Source organism: Podarcis filfolensis (genome assembly GCF_964270895.1).
Source record: "Podarcis filfolensis genome assembly, chromosome: 1".
NCBI lineage: Eukaryota > Metazoa > Chordata > Lepidosauria > Squamata > Lacertidae > Podarcis > Podarcis filfolensis.
In genome coordinates, this window is record NC_139604.1 from 6,968,118 (window position 1) to 6,989,446 (window position 21,329).

The window sequence follows — 21,329 nt, forward strand, 5'->3', positions numbered from 1 at the left end:
GGCCCCTATTCAGACCTGAAGCTCACTGGATGCCTCTGGGTGGACCTAACCCTAGAATCTGAATGGTGGACCATCTACATACTGAGGATATTGAACTCATCCTTTTTTTGACGGCATCCCCAAGCAGTTTGCTCTGGATGTTTAAAAGTGTGTGTGCGTGTGTGTTTCAGTTTGTCTTTGGTTTTTGAGCTTTTCTGCTTGGCTTTTAATCTTTTTATTTAATCTGCTGCTGTTTCAAATTGTATATGGATCCACCCAGTGTCCCAGCCATCGCTCCTTCTTCATTCTATCACCTTCAACTCTACAGAAAACAAAGGGGTTGACTGACTCTTCCTCATGTCAGCCATGCCAATCATCTATCAATTCCTCCGGTCAACCAAATTTCAATCCCTACCCTGGCAACTATACTCCTCAGACAGGGCACTGTTGAGGGTACTGCATGCCCCAGAGGTGTGTTTAACATGTAGTAGAAACCAGGTTTTTATTGTTCCAGCTCCAGTCCTCTGGAATAGGTTACCAGCTGAAATTAGACTCGTGCCTAAACATGTTTCGGCATTCTTAAAGGACTAGAACTCAGGAAAGCCCAAGGATGCCGGACTTCTATTTTCCCATTCTGGCCCATCCAGTTCCTACCACTGTGCCTTTCTCACCCACCATCGATGACCCTGGAGTCCAGGTTCCACCTCCAGTTAACGGATTTCAGGTGGCAGGTGCTGGCTATTTTGGAGAGCTGCTGCCAGCCAGATTAGACACCACTGGGCTATGTGGACAAATAATCTGACTACATGTGTCCGAGCGTGATCTCCCCCACTACTAGCACTAAAATAATCTGTTTATATTATTAGAATATAAAGCTAAAGTGTGGTACACTACTTCAGTAAGCTCTTTTAAGTGTCTCAACAGCGCTTTCCAAAGGATAAGGCTTTTCTGACTGGATAAGGTTTATTTACATTTAAATGATATGCAAAAGAGGGGGGGGTAACCAGAGATTGCATTAGATCTAGACACACCCTTCTATTGATGAAAGGATTCTTCTGTTCGTGGAAGGAGCTCAGATCCAGCTCGCAACCAAGGAAGAGGGGAAGGCACTGGAGGAGGAAAGAGGAATCTGTGAAAATCATGCCCACCCCCTTCCACCTGTGGAGGTGTTTCATTGCCTGCTAATTTAAACATATTTTAAACTGCTGACATAAGAAAGATAAATAGACTTTCATTTTATTATCCATGCCGAAAGCTCACTCTAACTTTGCACAAATATCCAGGTCACTGGGGGGCAAATATTCTGTATATACACACCCCCCCCCTTTTGTATAAATAAATGCTTTGCATTCTGAAATGCAGAGTCACACTAATCTTTATTACATTTACATAGAACTTGCATTCAAATACTGCACATTTTTAAAAGATTAAAAACAAACAAGGCATGAAATGGGGCCATTAAGATTGCTTTGCTCTTGGACTGAGAGGATTTGAGGGACACGGCTAGATCAAGAGATTGAAAACGAAGGCCGATTATTTGGAAGATATTGCCTGTGGGATTAAAACAAGAGCGATGAATGGATTCAGGCTGAGTGAACAGAGGGAGAATCCCAGATGTGGAGGTCATTGGCTCTTCTATTCCGTTAATACGAAAGCAGTGGCATCGTGTCACATATAAGGAGAATGACTTTAGGTACCGTTTCAGCAGATGAAGACCTAGGAGGTGATAAGCAGCGCAGAATGGTTATTCACACAGCACTTATAAATAGCAGAGAAGTTCCATGATATATATTTAACTCTTATGTCTTAAGATATACTGTGGTACCTCGGGTTAAGAACTTAATTCGTTCCAGAGGTCCATTCTTAACCTGAAACTGTTCTTAACCTGAAGCACCACTTTAGCTAATGGGGCCTCCCGCTGCCGCCGCACTGCCAAAGCACGATTTCTGTTCTCATCCTGAAGCAAAGTTCTTAACCCGAGGTACTATTTCTGGGTTAGCGGAGTCTGTAACCTGAAGCGTATGTAACCCGAGGTACCACTGCACATGGATAATCGCAGAACATTTAACAATTCCGCAGGAGACACCTTGTACTGTACAGCATGGGAAACCTGAGTCTCTTGAGCTTGTATGTGACTTCCTACACCCATTCAAACACCTTCCCTTCCTTCTTCCTGCTCTTTCAAGGAAGAACATAAAGGATGAGCACAGCTAGCAAACTAAGCAACTATGAGACCAGCAGTGCAGCAGGTCTTATTGAGTGGGGAGAGCCTCATGGAGAGAACAATGTCTGTCCGCATCAGTGGTTCTAAAACCAGATGTAACTTTAGATTCTCATTAAAATCTGGGCAGATAATGATGACTTATGTTTAGGTTGGGCATTCCGATCAGCGTGACCTAGCCACATATTTGGGCTTGGATCTAAAACTCCCTTCTATGTGCAGAAGGTGCCTTACTTTCAGAGGAGAACCTGTTTTGTTTTCTTGCGTTGCTTGAGAAAAGTAAAATAAAAAACGAAAGACAATTTCCTATTTGTTCAACACTTCCTACAAGCAGTTGAATTTCTCCGTAACACTGAAGAGTACTGCACCACCTCTTCTGCTAGAGTTGAGGAAGGGTTTGCAGAACATCGTCACTTGTGGTGGGGTTTTCCTTGTGATCATTTCACATTGTGAAAACCGCAGGCAGGAAGAGCACCAAGTTGTCTGCAATACAGAGACAGGAAGGTATGTTTTGGTTCTAAATTTAGGATTGAATATCCTGGCCTTTGCTCATTGCTTTTGCCTTCTGCTGTCTACTTATTCGCTCCCTCATCTGGGTTTCTGTATATGGCACCCAGCACAATAGGCTCGTGGTTTCAACTGAGACAGAAATGGTAGGAATAGTAATGGCAAAAACTTCTGTTGTAACAATTCTGTTTACAAGGTTTCTGTTGCAAAACCCAGAAAAATACAATAACTTAAAGAACATATGATTTACTGCATATTTTATTCATATTTTATTATTCACACACAGTTTCCAGTGGGAGGAGGGCCAAATTGGACAGTAACAATACTGTGAGATGTACGAACAATGAAGCTAAACTAAAAAACAGAAGTGGAGGTGATGATTGAAAGTAGAAACCCAGCGGCAGGGAAAGACAGCTCAAATCATATTAGCTTTAAGGTAACCACTTACAAATACATCACCAAAAAAGACGAGTTACATTTGCCTAAAATGTGCATCTGCTGATTTATATGTACAGTGGTACCTCTGGTTACGAACTTAATTCATTCCGGTCCATTCTTAACCTGAAACTGCTCTTAACCTGAAGCACCACTTTAGTTAATGGGGCCTCCCACTGCCGCCGGACCACAATTTCTGTTCTCATCCTGGGACAAAGTTATTAACCCGAGGTACTACTTCTGGGTTAGCTGAGTCTGTAACCCAAAGTGTTTGTAACCCGAGGTACCACTGTATAGTATAAATCTGGATATAATTGTTATAATTTGATCAGAAATGCAGTGAATATCATCTTAGTGGGGAAGATTGTGACAACTGACCAGTTGACCTGTGCACCTGCCCATGTGCTGTGTTGATGGGCTGATTCCAGGCCCCGATTCAGGGCCAGGCAGTCCATCGACAGGAGGGTGCCTCTCCGATAAAGGACTGTCCTCTGAGTCTCTTGCAGACCTTTGCCTTCAATGGACAGCTATTCTCTGTAAAGTAGGACACATGGACACTGCATCCAATCACTCTTTCCTAACTCAGAAGCATACCTCCCCACCTGCTTTCTCACTTGTGCAGAAAGATATGTCTTCTGTGTGGGGGGGGGGGGAGCAGTATCTTGAAGACAATTTTGAGACAAAAGGTGGTGGAGAAAAAGGTTAAACAACCTCTCACACTGAATCTGCCAACCAATAGTTTTTAAGTCAAGAAACCTAAAGGATAACGTATAGTTTGACTGCAGATTCTGTTCACAGCCAATTTTAGATTAGACAAAGCCATTGGAAACAATGGGGTTAAGAAGTGTCCCCAAGTCTGTTGGGCTGTGAATGTTGTCTGCCTTCCCTTGTTCAGGTGAAAGAGGACCTGGCTGCTGTCATCTTCCTATACCGGCACAATATGAGGTCTGTGGTTTTCTTAGCCTCTGGACCCTACAAGTTGTTGAGGGTTGCTAGGAAGTATTTTGAAGTCTTTGTTCTTTTCTATGAGCTCCCCATTTGTACAGTACCAACATTGCCATGGAAAACTTTGTTACTTTGCAGTTTGGTATCTCACTTCAGGACAGAGCATTAAATTGAATGACTGGTTTCTGCTACTGTTTCAATTGATGGGGGAAATATGGAGCCTGCCTTATATTGATCCCATTCTGGTGTGTGTGTGTGTGTGTGTGTGTGTGTGTGTGTGTGTCTGTGTCTGTGTGTCTGTGTGTGTCTGTGTCTGTGTCTGTGTGTCTCTGTGTGTGTCTTTGTAGCTACACCTGAAGAGTCTTGCCATGCTGTGAAGCTGTTAAAAACACCAGCACAATAGCTGGCAAAGCTAAAATATTGTTGTACATGAATGTGTTGTGTGAGTAAAAATGAGTAAATATCAAGTTTAAAGTATAGCCTGCCTTTATGACGTTCTAGACACTAAGACAGTTACAAAAATGGTGAAAGAACTGTAGCAAAACTCTAACATATTCAACATTAAGCACTACCATTCTCTCTCTAAATTAGGCTGCTTTCAAATATATAAACATTACCAATTTTTAAAATTAGTATAAACTTTAAAACTTAATGTTGCAAATCATCTCTATGCATGAAAACACTATATAGATCACAACATAAAATATTGAATAGAATAATGCAAAATGTTATAACTGCACAGCAGCAAAAGGTCCTTAGGCCATCAAAAATCTTTGCAGCGTTGCTCACTGGTGAGCGTGGGGTTTGTGAACACTGTTGTGGTTCTTCTGCATCTATAACAGCAACACGTGGTAAAGAGTTGCTCTTTAAGGTATGCAAAAAGAGGCATGGTCCAAAGTCAAAGCAAAATGAGAGGCACCTGTCTAACAGTGCTGGAAAACAGTTTTTTGCATGCCCAAAGTCAAATACATATTCATGCTAATGTTTCTCAAGAATGATAGATTTGTGTAAGTATTTTCTTTAATTAAAAAGACACTTTCATAAAATATCACCCTGATTACAAAAGGAAGAAAAAAGCAATCCGGGGTAGTCCCAGTCTAGTTTTTGTGGTGCAATTTGCTGTACTTCCATTATTAAGACTAGCAGGGTAGTCATGCTGAAGACGTGCTGCCTGTTGCTTGTTTGTTGCTTTAAATGAAAAAGCAGAGCTGTCAATAATTTAATAGGAAACTAAACCAGTTTATGCCATGGCAAGTTCTTGCTGGAGATAACATTCATCAGGTTCCTCCCCTTCTGCTTTAAAGAGCTTGGAGACATGGGCGCACCCACACAGGAGAAATATAAAGATGGGTACTTAGCTTCTAAGGAACCCAAAACAAAACAAATTGCTTCTGCTAAATGTTCACAAAATAGTAGAAAATATGGGGACAATGTGCTACCTTTCATGAATGATGCAAATAGAAGAATTTAGATGTTTTATCTATATTCTGGTACAACCACTTTCTCCCCCAGCTCTGCATACTGCAAGGGTTGACCCATAAGTTGTAGGAAACCATATTTCCTCAGTGCCACAAAGGAAACCCTGCACTTAATGAAAAATATTTGCTTCCTTCATAATAACTTGCAATGAAATAGCCATCTCAAAAGACCTGTAGTAAGCTCTCCACCCCCCTTGTATTTTCTACCCCTTCTCTTCTCTTAGATCTACAACCTTGCCTGGGTTCGTGAGAAAAAGCTATTGCAGGGGCATCTGGTGGAAGGATTAATGGGGAGATGGGGTGGGCTTTTTGATGCCCTATTCCTCTACTTCCATCAGAATTTGCTCATGAGCATGTTCAAGCGCAATGGCGCATGTGCTGTACAACAAAATGAGGGCTGGTTTTGTTTTTTGCCCATATTCCCTATCCAATTTATATTCAAAAGGTAGACAAGATAAATCAAAATTCTGTAAATCTGAGGATCAGATTCTGATATATGTCATTTAGTACCTACGTAAGCCTGAAATACAAAGAGGGAAAGGCAAAGGTTGTGTTTATTAAGGCAAATCTGCAGTGGTGCAGAATGCTTAGAAACCGAGAATCATAGAATCACAGAGTTGGAAGAGACCACAAGGGCCATTGAGTCCAACCCCCTGCCAAGCAAGAAACACCATCAGAGCACTCCTGACATATGGTTGTCAAGCCTCTGCTTAAAGACCTCCAAAGAAGGAGACTCCACCACACTCCTTGGCAGCAAATTCCACTGTCGAACAGCTCTTACTGTCAGGAAGTTCTTCCTAATGTTTAGGTGGAATCTTCTTTCTTGTAGTTTGGATCCATTGCTCCGTGTCCGCTTCTCTGGAGCAGCAGAAAACAACCTTTCTCCCTCCTCTATGTGACATCCTTTTATATATTTGAACATGGCTATCATATCACCCCTTAACCTCCTCTTCTCCAGGCTAAACATGCCCAGAAAAACATGCCCAGAAAAAACCTGGCTAGAAAAGAGTGTGCTTTCTCTCTCCCTGTGTAGTCAGTGCCCTGAGCATGGCTCTTCTGCCAGATCAGCAGCAGGAAGTGGCTCAGGTCATGCATGTGATTGGACTCGTCCAAAGAGAAAGGAAGGCAACTTTAAACCTGCAGCTGTGGGAACCGAGAGGATTTTTCTGAGCCTGGTACGGTTTGTGGGAGAGTGAAGGGGTTAAGAAGTATGCATGGCAAACACAGTGCTGTTACTGCAGAGAATCTTTGTTCTCTCCCTGGGAGGCACCTTGCCCTGCAATGCTGGAAATGTGCAGCAGGGCTATAGCAAGCACTCGGTACATGCTTTTGATCTGGTGTGCCTGTGGACACATGAGTGGGATTGGAAGTAACGGGGAAACACACTTGCTCTCACAGGAGGTGTACAATTCTGACATTTCCCCTCTAGGGATGAGGGAATTTGATGGCCTGGACATTGGAAATCGTTGTGCTGGTATTAAAACAGGGCAGGCTGCAGAAAAATGATGGTTATGGGCCACCTGGAAAATATGGTAAAGGAAAATGATGCCACACTGACTGTGTGGGACTGTGACTGGCCCAAGGTCACCCAGTGAGTTTCATGGCTGAGCGGGGATTTCAACACTGGTCTTTACGTCCTAGTTTACCAGTCTACCACACTGGCCACCACAAGGTGAACTAGGCGCAGCCTTCTACCATAATAAATGGATTAGTCTTCAAGTTGCACAAGACTCTCTTGTTTTTTTCTGCAACAGACTAATGTGGCTACCCCTCTCAAAATTGTTATCAAGGAAATGTAGCACTAAAATAATAATAATAATAATAATAATTAATAATAATAATAATATTTATTTATACCCCGCCCATCTGGCTGGGCCTCCCCAGCCACTCTGGGCGGCTTCCATAGAAACCAAAAATACACTAAAATATCACACGTTAAAAACTTCCCTGAACAGGGCTGCCTTAAGATGTCTTCTGAATGTCAGGTAGTTGTTTATCGCTTTGACATCTGCTGGAAGGGTGTTCCACAGGGCGGGCGCCACTACCGAGAAGGCCCTCTGCCTGGTTCCCTGTAGCTTTGCTTCTCGCAATGAGGGAACCGCCAGAAGGCCCTCGGCGCTGGACCTCAGCGTCCGGGCAGAACGATGGGGGTGGAGATGCTCCTTCAGGTATACTGGACCGAGGCCGTTTAGGGCTTTAAAGGTCAGCACCAACACTTTGAATTGTGCTCGGAAACATACTGGGAGCCAATGTACGTCTTTCAAGACCGGTGTTATGTGGTCTCGGCGGCCGCCCCCAGTCACCAGTCTAGCTGCCGCATTCTGGATAAGTTGTAGTTTCCGAGTCACCTTCAAAGGTAGCCCCATGTGGAGCGCATTGCAGTAGTCCAAGCGGGAGATAACCAGAGCATGCACCACTCTGGTGAGACAGTCCGCAGGCAGATAGGGTCTCAGCCTACGTACCAGATGGAGCTGGTAAACAGCTGCCCTGGACACAGTCCAAAATGACTCCCAGGCTGCGCACCTGGTCCTTAAGGGGCACAGTTACCCATTCAGGACCAGGGAATCCTCCACACCTGCCCGCCTCCTGTCTCCCAAAAACAGTACTTCTGCCTTGTCAGGATTCAACCTCAATCTGTTAGCCGCCATCCATCCTCCAACCGCCTCCAGACACTCACACAGGACCTCAGATTTGATATTTTATTGTCTTTGAAAGAGAATCTGAAGGTTCAACTTCACCAAAAGCAACATGTATTTAGGTTAACCCATTTCAAAAGCATGGAAACAGCTCAGTAATGGGAAAAACTGCCCTCGGCTATACATGAAGTAGCTGTTTAATGGAGATTTTAAAGCTCAGGCTGAAGAAGCATTTGCCATTGATGCTTGTCCTACCAACAGGTTGAACTATATTGCTGAGAGGGGGCCATGCTGGCTTGAAATTCCACTAAATAAGCTTACTAAATGCCCACAAGTTATTCCAAATTGCAGTGCTGAAGCTATCCTAAGAGTTATTCCTGTATGCATATTGTTATTGCAGGGGGGGCAGCAATTAATCAAGTTTAGCTTCCTTTGGAAGGAGTTCACAGAAGGCTTGTGGCATCTGTCGTATTTCAGTTTATTTACAAATATACAAACACAGCTTAAACTCTGCAACCCAAGATAGATAAAAAGGCAACACCTGGCTACTTTAAATAAATTCGAATCTCCAGGGGCTGGTGAGCCGCATCCAAGGGTACAAAAAAAGCTTGCGGATGTAATCTCAGAACCTTTGCCCATGGTCTTTGAGAATTCTTGGAGAACAAGTGAGGCCCCTGCAGACTGGAGGCAAACAAATGTTGCCCCCATCTTCAAAGGGGGGGGGGAGACCTAGGTAACTTACTGACCGGTGAGCTTGACATTGATACCAGGGAACATACTAGAACAGATAACTCAACAGTCGGTCTGTGAGCATTTAGAAAAAGTTGCTGTGATTACTAAGAGCTAGCATGGGTTTCTCAAAACAAGTCAATCAAACAAACAAACAAACAAGTCATGCCAGACATCCATCCATCCATCTCTCTCTCTCTCTCTCTCTCTCTCTCTCTCTCTCTCTCTCTCTCTCTCTCTTGGATGGAGTTACAAGCTTGGTGGATCAGGGGAATGCTGTGGACCTAGTGTATCTTGATTTCAGCAAGGTGTTGTTGTTTTTTACAAAGTCCCCCATTATAGTCTTACAAGGAAGCTGGTAAAATGTGGGTTGACTGGGCAACTTTTAGGTGGATTTGTAGTTGGTTGACTGAACAAACCCAAAGAATGCTCATTAATGGTTCCTTGCCATCATGGAAAAAAGTGGCAAGTATTCATCTATCCGTACCCCATTATTTCTTGTGAGAACCAGGAAGTAGTGGGAGACATTTTGGTCAGTTACTAGGCAACCACCCATATGGCTTTCCTGCTGTTCTTCCTTTCATGGTTATGGGCCTGAAGGCTTGCTGGAATGAAGAAGGCTGTAAAATTAAAACTATGGTGACAACAACAACCGCAACCCACTTAGTAACTGTCCAGGGGCCTATTTACCATGGAGGGTAGGGAGGAGCCAGCTGGGGGACCCATTTGACCCAGTGCTTAGCTCACACTCTCCAACATGTCCCAGAGGGAAACCGGAACACACATCTTTCAGGGCCACAATCTCATGTTAGAGCATGCCCCCTCCCCAAAAAACGGGATGTCCCAATTAAATTGGGGCAGTTGAGGGGTATTTACTATAGCTTTAGCTTATGCATTCTCTGAGCTACTTGTTAACTCTGCATTTAGCTCCTTCCGTGGTCCTAAATTGCCTCTTTAAAAGCCCCAGGCAGAAGTGGATCCGCATATGAAAATGCCCCTTTCCTGAAATGTTACGTTTTCCAATACTGCTCTGTTAGAAAAATTAGGTTCCCCATCCAGGCTACAGAAACTTGTTTGTTTTTTTTTATAAAATATTTATCGAAATTTTACAAAAACATAAATTTACAAAATACAAGAAAAAAAACATACAAAAATACATAAAAAATAAAAAATAAAAATACAAAGTACAAAAAACAAATAGATACAAAAGAGTTAAAAACAAACCCATTTTTTGTAACTTTAAACTCATTAGCTTGTTTCCTTGACTTCCTCACACCTCCCCTTTTTGTATTCCCATTTAAATAATCAAATCAGCAAATCCTTACCCTCTTTCGTTTATCTTAACTCTATATCTTAACATATTATAGCTCTATATTTTCATCCATTATCAACTCATTTTTGCATATTCTCATTAACTTTGTTGCTAGTGCCTCTTATTTTCAATCCAACATCATTTTTAACATTCGTTAATTTTACAGTGTTTCTGAAGATAGTCTTTAAATTTCTTCCAGTCTTCTTCCACCAACTCTTCTCCCAGGTCTCGGATTCTGCCAGTCATTTCCGCTAATTCCATATAGTCCATCACCTTCATCTGCCACTCTTCCAGGGTGGGTAAATCTTGTGTCTTCCAATACTTTGCAATGAGTATTCTTGTTGCTGCTGTTTTTGCATACATGAAGAAAGTTCTATCCTTCTTTGGCACCAATTGGCCGACTATGCCCAGGAGAAAGGCCTCTGGTTTCTTCAGGAAGGTATATTTAAATACCTTTTTCATTTCATTATAGATCATCTCCCAGAAAGCCTTAATCTTTGGGCACGTCCACCAAAGGTGAAAGAATGTACCTTCATTTTCTTTACATTTCCAACATTTGTTATCGGGCAAATGATATATTTTTGCAAGCTTGACTGGTGTCATGTACCACCTGTATATCATTTTCATAATATTCTCTCTTAAGGCATTACATGCCGTAAATTTCATACCAGTGGTCCACAACTGTTCCCAGTCCGCAAACATAATGTTATGACCAATATCTTGTGCCCATTTAATCATTGCAGATTTAACCGTTTCATCCTGAGTATTCCATTTCAACAGCAAGTTATACATTCTTGAAAGTATCTTAGTTTTGGGATCTAACAATTCTGTTTCCAATTTTGATTTTTCCACCTGGAAGCCAATTTTTTCCCCCAAATTATAGGCCTCTCTTATTTGATAATAATGAAGCCAGTCTCGCACTTTATCTTTTAATTTCTCAAAACTCTGCAATTTCAATTTATCTCCTTCTTGTTCCAGTATTTCCCAATATTTCGGCCATTTGGCCTCCATATTGAGCTTTTTCTGAGCCTTCGCTTCCATTGCTGACAACCACCTTGGGGTTTTATTTTCCAGTAAGTCTTTGTATCTTATCCAGACATTGAACAATGCTTTCCTGACAATATGGTTTTTAAACGCTTTATGTGCTTTGACCTTGCCATACCACAGATATGCATGCCACCCAAAAACATTGTTAAAACCTTCTAGGTCCAAAATGTCCGTGTTCTCAAGAAGCAACCAGTCTTTCAACCAGCAGAATGCTGCTGATTCATAGTAAAGTTTAAAGTCTGGCAGGGCAAATCCGCCTCTTTCCTTTGCATCAGTTAATATTTTGAATTTTATTCTGGGCTTCTTGCCCTGCCAGACAAATCTAGAAATATCTCTCTGCCACTTCTTGAAACAGTCCATCTTGTCCAAAATTTGCAATGATTGAAATAAAAATAACATTTTTGGCAATACATTCATCTTTATAGCTGCAATTCGACCCAACAAGGAAAGCTTCAAATTTGACCATATTTCTAAGTCTTTTTTCACTTCTGTCCAGCATTTCTCATAGTTATCTTTAAATAAGTTTAAGTTCTTAGCAGTCATATTAACCCCCAAATATTTTACTTTCTTAGCTAATGTTAAACCAGTCTCCTTCTGAAACCTCTCTTTCTCAATCGGTGTTAAGTTTTTCTCAAGAACTTTAGTTTTTGACTTGTTCAGTTTAAATCCTGCCACATGACCAAATTCTTGAATCAGTTCTAATACTCTTTTCGTACTAGATTCTGGCTCCTGTAACATCAAAACTAGGTCATCTGCAAAAGCCTTCAATTTGTATTGTTTGGCTCCGACCTGAATACCTTTAATCAGACGGTCCCTTCTAATCATATTTAACAAAACCTCCAGGACGGAAATAAAAAGCAATGGGGAAATTGGGCAGCCTTGTCGTGTCCCTTTCTCTATCTTAAATTCCTCTGTCATCACATTATTGACTATTAGCTTAGCCTTTTGTTCTGAATAAATTGCACTTATACCATTTTCAAACCCTTGACCCACTCCCATCCCCCGAAGATTTTTCTTCATAAAATTCCAAGAAATGTTGTCAAAGGCTTTCTCCGCATCTATAAAAATCAAAACTGCTTTAGTATTAATGTTCACTTGCAACTTCTCCAATATGTTAATTATGTTCCTCGTGTTGTCAGACAAGTGTCTACCTGGGAGAAAGCCAGCTTGGTCCTTACGTATCTCTTCCACTAATACTTTTTTTAATCTATTAGCCAAAATATCAGCAAAAATTTTGTAATCCACATTGAGCAGGGATATGGGGCGGTAGTTCTTAAGTTGTGTCTTTTCAGACTCTGTTTTCAGTATAAGTGTAATGTAGGCTTCCTTCCACGACTCTGGTGCTTTTTTCCCCTCCAAAATTTCATTACAAACCTCCTTTAGTGGCTGAATTAACCAATCTTTCAAAGATCTATAGTATTTTGAGGTTAAGCCATCCGGCCCTGGAGATTTACCCAACTGCATATTCTGAATGGCACCTTCTACCTCCTGTTCTGTAATTTTGTAGTTCAGCATTATCTTATTTTCTTGAGAGATTTTTTGTAATCCATTTGTTTTTAAAAATTGGTCTATATCAAACTCTTTCTGTGGCCCTTGTGTATATAACTCTTTAAAATACCTCTGGAAGCATTTTCTAATTTCCACTGGATTCTGAATGTTCTTTCCTTCCACTTCCAAATTAGTGATAGTATTGAGCTTTTGTCTTTTTTTCATTTGCCAAGCTAATAATTTTCCACATTTATTAGCCGATTCAAATGTCTTTTGTCTCATTTGTTTAATTTTCCATTCAATTTCCTGGTTCATCATCTTCATATATTGCACTTGATATAACTTTATGTCTCTCAGAAACTCTTGTGACTTTGGTTTTGCTCTTAGTTTCTTCTCACCCTCCTTTATTTTTTCTAAAATTTTATCTTTTTTTCCATTTTGGGCTCTCTTCTTTATTGTATTCTGTTGGATCAGAAACCCCCTCATAACTGCTTTACTTGCGTCCCAGATTATTCTTTTTTCAGTAGTAGTATTCAAATTTATCTCAAAATAGTCTCTCAAGGTTTTTTGGGCCTTCTTGATAACCTCTTGATCTCTAAACAAGGTGTCATTCATCCTCCATCTGAAGGAACCGATTGGTGTTAGTTTCATCTCCATTTTCACAGCATTATGGTCGGAGCAAGTTTTTGGGCAAATTTCCACTTTTCGAGTCTTAGGTGCCAGTCCTCTAGTTATCCATATTTGGTCAATCCTTGTCCATGTCATTTTGGCTTCAGAGAAGAATGTTCCCTCTCTTCCTAGGGGGTTCTTAATTCTCCAAATGTCAATCAAGTCCATATTGTCAGTCAGTTCAAAAAAGGTTTTTGGTAGTCTGCCATCTTTAGTTACAGTCTGTCTCTGCGACTTGTCCATATTTGTAGGCTACAGAAACTTGACCATGTGACATTTTCTGTTTCAGCCCTGTTTTTCTGGCACTCACTTCCAGTTGCTTCTCTTTGTATCAGGTACTGAAGGGAAACATTTCCAGCAGCAATTGTCTCATTACCTCAATCCTCAATTTTGAACCCATGGTAGTGTCTTGGGCCACTATATTCTACTACCAGCAAGGGATTATCATTAACCCCAGTTTGTTAACAGATAGGGCCTAAGTGGGTGCAAGCGTAAATCAGTGTGAAGAGAAGTGACCACGTAAAATATGTTCCTGGATGTAAAGGGAATTGGGGTTGCTCGTGCGTAAGGGGGCTGCTGCTCTAGGCAACGTTGTCTGGCTAAACCTTTCCCTGGCTGGACAGCCCTTTCTCCGTGGCTGTGTCAGTCACTGGCAGAATCCGCCAGTGGGTGTTTCCTGAACTTCTTCCAACATAAAAGCTCTTTGACGCCAAGTCTCCGCCTAGCCTCTCTGCATGGAAGTCTTCTGCGCAGAGTGGGCGTGGCCAACGGAGGTCCTGGGCTCTCCCCACTGGTCTCTGTGGAAGAGTCTTGGAGCCATCTCTCCGAAGTCCTTCCCTGCTCCCCTTTCTTCCTGGTGTCACGCCGATTTCCTTCCCCAAAGGAAGTGTTCTCTCTCTCCCTGCTGGTCCCCTCTCCTGCATCGTTGGGGAGCCTTACCTCCACTCTTGGTTCCGATGGCAGTTCCCTGACACTGGAGAATGGTATGAATTGTAAACAGGACATTTGAACAAACCATTCAAGGCTAATTCACACGTTGCAGTTCTGATGTGGGAAGCCCTGACATACTTCTTCTGGCCAGTGACCCCACATGGTGACTGCAACAGCTGTGAGAAAGACGTGGAATAAATGACCCTTGCGCTCTGCAGTCCTAGCGGAGGCTGGTGCTGCTATGAAGAAAGATCTTGATGGTTCTCTCTAGGCATTCAGCCTGGACACATAACAGCAAAAATGTGTCGGAGAATAGGGGTGTGCCCGGTTGCCAGGCACATCTGGGCAAACGGACTTACAAGCTGCCTCCATGCTAAACACAAAGCCTGGGCTGGAGTGGGCAAGTCCAGTACATTCAGAAACATAGGGAGGCAATGAAGCGCATGTTCTTGCCTCACCCCCTATGACTTTGTCCCTTGCAAGTCAAGACTGAACTCCAGAAGAGGGCTAATGCAACCAGGGTGTCCGTGGTGAGAGACTCACATAAATTATGACTCCATAACATAAAAGTGTTTTCCACAGCCTCTCGTCTGGAGATTAAATATGAGCATTACCCATACGGTTTTCCAAGATAGATGCCTTTTAAATTTATGCTACATCGTTTGGGTGACTAAACCTGAATATAGAGAGTGTTTGTGTTACATGCATCAAAATGTGGCCTGTTCCAAGTTCCTACTGTAGATTTTCTCTACCTTCCACTCCCCTCGAGGCAAAAAATTATTGTGAAGTCTTCCTGCAGGATTGCAAAGTCCTAATAAGCTCTGTCAGTTTCTGCTAGTCTGGGCCACACACTGGATGATGCGGGTACTGAACTGTTAAATGCAATAAATCAAAGCCGTATTCTCTGTTCCCAAACTCTTCCTTTGATGGGCATATTCAATGGGGCAGCTGAGGCTTCAGCCAAATCCATTTGCCAGTACAGTACAGTAACTGGAACACATCTTATTGAGAAAGCATCAGGATCCACAATTGCACCATGCAGACAGTAAAATCCATGTCCCAAAAACGACAAGGATCTTCTCTAGGTCAGGAGCCATGGTCATAAATTGAATGTACCTCACAGTGTGGTCGTTCACCATTTATGTTTCTTTGACCTTTGACATTCCAGTGCAACTAGTCACACTTAACTATTCACAACAAGGGCTATTATTTATTATAGCACAAAACACTGTTGGGTTCATTTTTATAACTCATTTAGATCTTCAGATGTTGGAAAAGATGAATGTTTACAACTGTCAGAATAGAACTGGACATCTTGATCAGCACTGAGGGACACACCAGTCACAACATCAGTTTATTGCCCCCATTAGGAATGCTATCAATTTAGCACCCAATTCAAAATGAAGCACTTTTCAACCTAGAGTGGCAATTCCAGACTAAATTGCTGGTGCGGAAGCAACCCCTTTTGTGTTTTAGCTCTTGCTGGGATAATGTATCATACTAAGAAGACATCTTAGGAATTTATATGCTGCCCTCTCAGGATCGCTTACAGCAATAATAAAAACAAATTGAAAATAATGCAGTAAAACAGGTCAATAAAACAAAAACAGCATAAAAACGAATGACACTAATCAGGCAGGAGCAGACTGAAAGGTGTGGAAAAATAAAAAAAAATGAAAGTCTTCACCTGGCATTGAAGACATGAAGGTAGGTACCAGGTGACCATCTCAGAGGAGGAGTGCAACCACGAAGAAGTTATTTTCATCCCTTGCCCCCTCCTACACCTGGAGACACCTGAATAAGGGCCTCCAAAGATATTAAGGTCTGGGTGAACCTTAATGCAAACATGTGAAGTCAGTCTTCTTCTTCTTCTTCTTCTTCTTCTTCTTCTTCTTCTTCTTCTTCTTCTTCCTCTTCCTCTTCCTCTTCCTCTTCCTCTTCTTCTCAACAACCACATTGCATGTTAAGGAATAGTGAAGGAGATCTGATGGGTCTCTCCACTGTTCTGCATACATTATCTCATATTTCGGCAGCATAATTTAGTTAAATATAGTAATCCACATGTGTCTGAAAATGTATTTTCAGAGATTACTGAACCATAAAAACCTCCCTCTTCCCCACTGCCATCTCTGACTTGACCATGATATGCAACATTAAATGATAATCCTGAGTTGTTTGCTCCATATACCTTCTGAGCTGCTAAAATATAATGCTTATAATCACAGGATTAGGACCTAATAGGAGGATCGGGCGACAGGCAGTGCAGCAGAGAGCATGCAAGAGGGTGCTTTTAAAATGTTCTCCAATCAAGAGATGGCTGAGAAAGGTCATGGAAATCAATGTTTTCAGCTCATCAGAATTTTAGTTTGCAATCACTAACTGATGGAGGCTTTAGGGTAACGCCACAAGCTTAATGGTTTAGGGAACATGCATAGTTATAAATAAAAAAATCAGATCTCATCTTTCTCCCTGAAGCAAACATTGACACAAAAATGCAGCTTAATATTGAATTAGCAACTGGTCAGAACTGCTGTTTCTTGCTGACCATGTTGAGTTGAATTGGTGGGTTTACATCAAATGGCCACTATGTGTCATGGGAATCGTGAGCAAAAGCAAACCTCAAGTGGGCAGAATTATCCCCCAGATGACCTTGTGCTGCAGTTGTATTCTGGCATGGCTGATCCATTTATAGCACTGGTTTTTATTCTTAATCTTAGAAAGAAGCGCTGTTATCACTGAAATATAAATGCAAATATTATGAAACATATAAAGCACAGGACTAAAATATCACATATTCACCATCCAATAGCAATTGGGCAGACTACCATCTTCCAGAAGAACAAGAAATGTATGCCCTTCCTGCGTGTTTCATGGCCAGCTGCTACACCTGAGGCTAATGAATGGTATTAATGCTACTACGTGTTCAATGACATAAGGACGATTTGTGCATTTTGAATGGGTTTTTAATGTAACACTGAGATTTTATTCAGCTGAGAAGCAACTAGTAAATTTCTTTAACCAAATAAACAACTCTTCCAGTGACAGGCCACAAGCTTCTTCCTTTTGGAAGGGAGAACCTGCTATTGCTCATGGAGCATGCTGAGCATCTTCTCTTGTGAGCACAGCATGGTGCCAGCTATGGGAGTTTCCCATTGGGCAATAATCACAGAGGGTCCCATGACTGCTGCTGGGGGTGAAGGCTGTGAAGGAGGGGCTCATGCATTTCCAGCAGTGTGGGAGCTGCTTCAGCATATGGAACCAGGGGGGCAGCACTGATCATGTATGTCTTTCTCATTGATAAATTCTGAGAGCCCTGCCCACACAGTCACATTCGTTGTGTGCACAGCCCTGCGGTGTAGAATCACACCGTGAGGCAGCCCTCCCTGCATATGAATCAAACCCTTGCTGGTTCTTCAAGAACTACAACGCAGGTACAGACTATAATTAGAAAGGTCTTACAAAGTTTCTGAAAGCTGCACTGGCCATGTTTAGACTTAACGCTAAACTATGGTTAATGTTAGTAAGCCATAGCTGAGGTATCTGACAAACAATCACTTGATTCTAATTATTATGTTGTAGAACACTTAAAGGCATCAGCAAGAACTGCTAAGGCTGCACACTTTTAATCTTCATGTGTGCAGGCAAGTGCTTGGAAAGGGCTTCTGTTCCCCCTGGATCTGCGGACATTGATGATAAAATGGGTACCAGGAATGGTGATTCTGATTAGGGAGTTAATGGCATGGGACGTGTGGCGAACCATCATGGGAAAAGAAGGGTTTGGCATAAGGGATTTGCTCTCTTTCTATTGTCTCTCCATACAAGAACTCCTGAGGAGTCAAGGGCATCCACAAAATAGGCAGTTAAATGCAGAAATAACTGACATACTGTCAGGCCTACTCAGGCAGGTAAGGATGTCCCAGTTCCCTTCTCAGTTACTGACAGCTTTTTTGTGACCCATTTCCAGGCTCATTGAAGACAGATGAGTAGGTTTCTGTTGCTTGCCTTCAGCAATTCTGGCCTTTGCAGTGTTGCTGACTTGTTGGTTTTGCTACCAAATGTAGTGGAGTTTCAAAAGTGCATTCAGTGGGGTAAATTTCTGCCCTGTGGTCAGTTGGAGAAGCCGTGTGTCTTCTTTTTTTCCCCTAGCAGAGGTCAGGGGTATTTTTTTATTATTTTCAGTGACATTTCTGATTTGAGTTGGAAGCTGGGGAAACGATGTTTGTCAAGAGACGACAAGGCTTGTCTTATTCTGGCCAATAAAAGCCCAAGGAGGATTTGAATCAGTCAGAAGAGTTCATGGCCAAGTGGACGGTGGCATGGTCTCTCAGGCGCCCAGGCCACTGTTTACTCCCAGTAGATGTCTGTGGTCTTCAGAGAAGATCAGACCAAGAAGAGGGGGCTGTGGCCTTCAAGTCCCGCAGGTAGGCTTCCTTACAGGCACCTTGTTGGCCACTGTGAGAACAAGGTGCTGGAGAACTAGACGGTCCTTGGCTCTCATCCAACAAGGCTCTTCTTAGGTTCTTGTTCTTAATACTAAGGTGAGGACAATAGCTGCTTGGTTTCCAACCACCAGCCAAGGTAAAAATAACAAATACTTTTGTAGCACCTTAAAGACTCACACACCTCCTCCTCCTCCTCCTCCTCCTCCTCCTCTTCTTCTTCCTCCACCCTTCATCCAAAGAACTAATAACTCCCCCCTCCACCGCCACCACCCAAGCATATGTATTGAAAAAAACATCTTTTTTTATATAATATATTTATTAAAGTTTAGGAATTTATATAAAACAGAATAAACAGAACAATAAAAACAAAAACAATAAAAATACATACAATCCAAAAAAGAAAGAACACACATACAAAACAGGTATAGTTTCCATCCCTTATATTCATAAAACTTACTTTCCCGACCTCCTCATACCTCCCCTTTCTGTATTCCATTCTCTAATTAAGTCAATTCAGCAAATCCTTTCCCCAATTTCTATGTACTTTTTAACCTTTCTTTTCTTAATCACATAATCATTACAGCTTTTAACTCCTTAATTTCTGAATCAACATCGTTCTAGCCTTCAATAATTTTGCAATGTTTCTTAAGATAGTCCTTAAATTTCTTCCAATCTTCTTCCGCCGTCTCTTTTCCCTGGTCTCGGATTCTGCCGGTCATTTCTGCCAGTCCAGTCCCATATAGTCTATCACTTTCATCTGCCATTCTTCCAAGGTGGGTAGATCTTGTGTCTTCCAATACTTTGTGATGAGTATTCTTGCTGCTGTTGTAGCATACATAAAAAATGTTCTGTCCTTCTTTGGCACCAATTGGCCGACCATACCCAGGAGAAAGGCCTCTGGTTTCTTCAGGAAGGTATATTTAAATACCTTTTTCATTTCATTAAATATCATTTCCCAGAAAGCCTTAATCCTTGGGCAAGTCCACCAAAGGTGAAAGAATGTACCTTCAGTCTCTTTACATTTCCAACACTTATTATCAGGCAAGTGGTAAATTTTTGCGAGCTTGACTGGAGTCATGTACCACCTATAAATCATTTTCATAATATTTGAAAAAAACATCTGAATGCCTGGTTGAAGAGAATCATTTGTGTTTCTTACAGCATAAGCTTTTGCAGGCTACTACCTATGTCATCAGATATGTAGTTATCTTGAGTTGCAGGCATATATAGAGATGGGTGAGGATTGTGAACAGAGAAGCCAGAAGGAAATTAAATGAAATTCATTCCTATACTGACCATGGTGATTATATATTTAACAGTGGCCATTCATAAAAAAGCCCCAGTGGCATTGTTAAGACGGGCCCCTTGGCCTCCATAAGCTACCCATACCCGTAGAATATCTGACTTGACCTTTAACATTTCTCCTTCCTCCATGCCTCTCTACCATTTTACTCACCCTCTGCAATTCCTTGAGCTATGACATTCATTCCTCTCTCTCCAGCTCTCCCTGGGCAACACAGGCCCCAACTGCGCATGTGTGACAGCTTACCCAGTGTTTTTTTTCTTTTTCTGGGGCTACGCAGGGCTATGCACACCCCTAAACATTTTGTGAATCTTTGTACTTACTGTATTTACTTTTCCCAATCTGAACTATAAAATGGTGGTTTTCTTGAGTCAAAATGAGAAGACCCCTAAACATTTTTTAAGAAAAAAAGCATTGGGTAAGATGTTCAATTACCTATGAACGTCACAAGCTAACACTGGCTGGGAAATGCCTTTTATTAAGAATTGCAAATAGGTAAAGGCCAGTGCTTGGAATTAACTGGTTTGGTTGAACAAAGTTCACTAAACGGCACGAACAACACCTGAAATAGTTGCCACACAGGCTTTTCAGGAGGTGACATGTCCAAGTGACAAGGCCTCACCTGGGCCCAAAAAATGTGTAGGTTTTACAGATAAAGCATGGAAGCCAGGAGGCTCAAGGCCTCCAGCCAAATTGAAATACAGTCCAGTAATTTGATATTACTAAGTTTGTGTCCATGACCTTATTCCAGACAGTGCCATAAATCAGTAAAGTTTCTTGCTATAGAGAACAACCATGAAGGTTTTGAGCAGCCATTTTGTGAAGAGCCTGCATTAACCTCTAATGCGGCATAAAAATAAATTTAAACAGAACTTTAAAATGGATAATAATTTTGTCACAGAGGTCATATCCTAGTTACCCCTTTTTTAATGGTGGCAGCGTTGGAAGGGAGAATTCAAAAGCAGCAGAAGACATCTGGGGCTTATTCATGGAAAAAGTGAACTCCCTTTTGGCATCTGTATCCGATTATTTTATTTTTTTTAATCTTTATTTTTCACTTAACCAATTACCCACTTGGTAGGCATAAGATAAGTTATCTATGACTTTCACCTTCTAGATGGTGTGTGATTTATTCTTAATCATTACTATTACTTTTTTCCCCATTTAGTTTCTTATTTTAAATTTAATTTTTACCCGATCAGATAATT

General features: G+C 41.7%; 1 protein-coding gene and 1 long non-coding RNA gene across 35 annotated transcripts in view; one reads left to right on the forward strand and one right to left on the reverse strand.

Moving 5' to 3' along the window:
• Nucleotides 1-21,329, forward strand: part of PCBP3 (poly(rC) binding protein 3) — a gene marked incomplete at both ends in the record, with an annotated part of 85,078 nt that overhangs the window by 12,433 nt on the left and 51,316 nt on the right. The window contains 2 exons of one of the 34 annotated variants that reach the window (XM_083571746.1): nt 19,943-20,054; nt 21,023-21,118. The exons of 24 other annotated variants lie outside the window; for them this stretch is intronic. Of the gene's footprint in view, nt 1-18,108; nt 18,282-18,506; nt 18,528-18,704; nt 18,798-18,838; nt 18,915-18,935; nt 18,955-19,942; nt 20,119-20,762; nt 21,119-21,329 lie in introns of those variants that run through there. 9 more of the 34 variants (XM_083571744.1, XM_083571716.1, XM_083571719.1 and 6 more) reach the window with 9 other exon arrangements.
• On the reverse strand, nt 1,394-20,355 carry LOC310743712. Its single transcript, XR_014539183.1, has 3 exons — nt 20,275-20,355; nt 3,521-3,676; nt 1,394-1,695 (listed from the first exon to the last, which is right to left on the reverse strand). It is a non-coding gene; the product is annotated as an uncharacterized lncRNA (long non-coding RNA).